This window comes from Charadrius vociferus, unplaced genomic scaffold (genome assembly GCF_000708025.1).
Source record: "Charadrius vociferus isolate BGI_N301 unplaced genomic scaffold, ASM70802v2 scaffold289, whole genome shotgun sequence".
NCBI lineage: Eukaryota > Metazoa > Chordata > Aves > Charadriiformes > Charadriidae > Charadrius > Charadrius vociferus.
Window position 1 is genome coordinate 49,988 of NW_009650171.1, and position 3,758 is coordinate 53,745.

Genomic DNA, 3,758 nt, shown 5'->3' on the forward strand with positions numbered 1-3,758 from the left:
CTGTCTCATAAAACCGCGCTCTGGATGCTGCAGCCGAGCCAGGAGCTGGTTGCCTTGTGGAGGTGGTGGTGGTGGTGGTCTTGCCGTTCCGTCACCCACCCCCCCTCCATCTCCTGCCCCGCGCTAGAAATGCCCAATGAAACCCCTTCAGCTCATGAAAACAGCCCCCAAAAACCAGGGCGCGGAGAAGCCAGCTTGCTTGGAGCTTTTTTTTTTTTTTTTCCCCCCCTGGGGAGGGGGACTGGCAGCGGCCAACGCCGAGCTCGGCTTAGCCGTACGGTGAAACCGTGCCCTCGGCCTCACCTGTCTGCCGGATCGCGCCTTTGATTTATACCCTGGCTTCTGCTGTTTAGTTTTCCCCGCAGACTTCAACCATTCTATCTGATAATGAACCACGCGGTTTGAGCCTTATTTGCTTAATTCAAAGGCAAGTTTAATATTTCCTACCTCGCGGTCGTACAAAATCTGCCTGCCTCGCAGACCTCGTTTTTCCTTGCAGCAAACCCGTAAAACCCCGAAAAACGGCAGATGAGGGAAGAAATACTCGTGCGGCGTGAAGGCCCGTGGTGAAAAACGGGCTCTGCGAAGGGACAGGGCACCACTGCTTTACGTTTTTTTGGGGTGTTTTGTCTTTGCAAAGATAACTAAAGCACTGAAGGATGAACGGATGGTGGAGAGGTCCTTCTTGCTGGAGAGCATCGGGGTGTTTTGTGTAGGTACCTTGCGTCCCAGTGGCAGCCAGCTCGAGCTGGAGATGCTCTTGTTCCTGCAAGGGGATGGTACTTTCCCAAACCTCAACAAGCGAAGCAAACTGTTTATCTAAAAGGCCTCACTCTAAAGAATCTTAAAAGAAATTATGCTTGGGTGGGTTTTTTTTCCATGCTGGTCCAGGAGGTAACCCCCAGGTGACCGTTCCTCTTGTGAGGACAAGTCCCACCTGGGGAACTGCAGCAGGGACAGAGGACAGTTAAGATGATTCTCCCGAGTTGAAATCCCTTACTTGCTTCCAGATTGATGCAGCCAAGGTTTTCCTGAGTAAAATTGCTGTAAACAGGTGGTATTTTTTCAGGTTTTATTTCCCTTTCTTGCTTCTCGTTTGTGAAGAGATGATGGATCGGCCCAAATAAGGGTATGAGAAAGGCTGGCGATTTTTCAGGAGGATCCACAGACAGTCAGAGCATGACTTGTTGCCTTTATCTCTGAGATCAGGAGATTCCTTTGCAGTGATGGATTAATCCACTCTTGAGTGAATAATATAACCGAGAACAAGTAGGAGCCAGCGCTCCAAACAGATGATTTGTTTAATAACGTGTATCCCCGCCTCCCCCTCTGAAAAGCGTCTTTCTTCACCGTTTCATTCCGCCTGCCCGCTGAAACCTTACAGCGACGGGCGTCCGCGCCGGCACCCCCCCTCCCCGTTCCGAAGGAGGGGGGTGAGGACGGGGCTGTGCCAAAAACCCGCTGGTCCCAGGTGGACGAGAAGATAAACCGCAGCTCCGCCGAGCCTGGGGGAGGCTCAGGTTGGCGAGAGGGTCCCCGCGGTGCTGTTCTGGCCGTGACATCACCCGCGTGCTCTGGCCATGACATCACTCGTCTGCACGTACTCCTTACCCTAGTTAGAAGTGTTGATGCTGGCACCTGCCGGGGGGTTGAGCTCGGGTCTCTGGGGGCCCCAACGCCTGCGTCTAGGGGGGGGAAAAAGTTTTCTAAAGGAGGTTGGGGATGGGGGAATGAACTTGTTGGGGACAAGGAGATGGCAACAGAAGGAGAAAAACGATGTTTAGGAAGGTGGCTCTTCAGTTGTGCCGGGGTGGATCCGCTTGCCCATACCTCATCTACGGATCCACAGCGTTTTGAGCTGGACGGGGTTGTTCTGGAGCCACACCCTGAAGATCTTCTCCCAGTGACATGCGTGTAGTCCTCGTTATCGCACACGTGGTCGGACGGGAGGCCGGGAAGGGAGTTGCGCAACTTCTGCGATGGAATTCGCGTAGCTAAATCTGTTATCGTCCCTGTAGAGATACTGGAATAACTCTGGCAGCTCCTAAGCTGTGTCTTGTCGCTTTATCATCTTCAAACACATCAAGGGTAGATAGATACTGTTGATGGGCCCTGAGAGGCTTTGAGATGTGATGGTTATAGGTGTCTGGGTGGGTCTTCCCTCTGCTCGGGGACCCCCACATCTCTTGTAGATTTGTTTGTTCGCTGGCAGAAGCTCCGATAGCTCAAGGTCGAGTTGGTGGAACTCATCAGCTTTGGCTTTCCTTGGTTTTTGCGAGAGCCGGCGTTCTTGCGTTGATCCAATCCCCTTGGGGGTGCGGGATCGGAAGCGCTAGTGACAGCTTTCCAGCTGTGTTCTGGGGACTTTTTGCGTGGGGTGAAGATAAGATCTTTAAAATGGCATTTCCCCGTTCGGAGAATGGGTTTTGCTGGTGTTGGCTGTATGTGATTTCTGGTAGCCGAAGAGTTTTGCCGTGCAACGATCCAACCGCATGGAGCTTAAATGCATTGCGGAGTGAAACTAAACAACAGCATGTGTTTTCCCTGTTCCCCCCCCCCCCCCCCCCCGATAAGAGCTCCCAACAGTTTCCGAATTACGGCTCTGCGTGTGTACGCTCCAGCGTAGGTCCGGATTTTCATAAAGTTTGCTGAGGGCTGTTACTTCTGAGGAGCTCTTCCACCTTTGCAATAGCTTCAGGAAATCTCTTTTGTTTCTCGAGAGCCTCTTCAGAAGGTGCGTTTTGGTGTAGCGCTGGGATACTTGTTGCCAAAATGCTTTGCAGTGACAGCGTATCGCAGCTTGATGGAGGTTTGAGTCTCCTCTAATGAAATGCAAGCTAGGGAGGAAAACCCCGAGGGGTTTTTGGAACAGAAGATGTTTTCTGTTCCTGCCACTAATCTTTGTTGCAGAATGAAATAGGAATGTATACTTTAAATCATTGTCAGGGTGTAGAAGGAAGCTGGCAGTGGATGTAATCAAAAATGCTGTTATCAAAACTCTCTGAATATGTTGAAATTTCAGGCTTGACGATACACTTTTTAAATTCAGCTATTCAGACTGAGGCATTTTTTTGGGTGCAGATTGCGCTTTCAAATCGCTGTGCGAGTCGGGGGCAACCAGAGAGGAGTCTGGGGCCGGATCATGGATGGTGGATGCCGAAGTGTGGCTGCTTCTTCTTCTCTTCAGCTCTCTGAAGCGACCCCAGATCCTACGTGCTGTAGCGAGGAGCCGGTGCGACAGCAGACCGAAGGTTTCCAGCCTTGTTCTTGCAGGCTGGAATCGGGGAACTGCGAGTAACCTTCCCCCTTCCGACCCCTCTTCCTCGAGCGGAGAGGCTGCAGGTTGAGGACGTAAAAAGAAGCTGAGGCCCTTCTCCGAGCCAAAGGTGTGAAGCTGTTTATTTTCACTCTGGAAATGTGTATATATTGCAGGAGGCAGATGCTGGCTTGCTTAACCGAAGCATTCACTACTTATCTGGGGTCTGGCGAGCGTACGAGTGTTGTCCCTTCTAATCCCCCGATATTAAAAAGTCCAGGCACCTTTCTCCGGCGAAGGCTGAGATTGCCTTAAAAAACACACAAAGAGAAGCCAACGCAAAAGAAAAAAAAAAAGAAAAAAGAAAGAAACATTGGCTTTCTTTGCCAAGTTTAAATGAAGACTAATGCCGTGGTTCTGCTTAATCTTGTTTTTCTTGCTATCTGATGGATGCTAACGGGGGATGGACTCAATCCCGGCAGCCGGTTATCTTTGCAGGGCC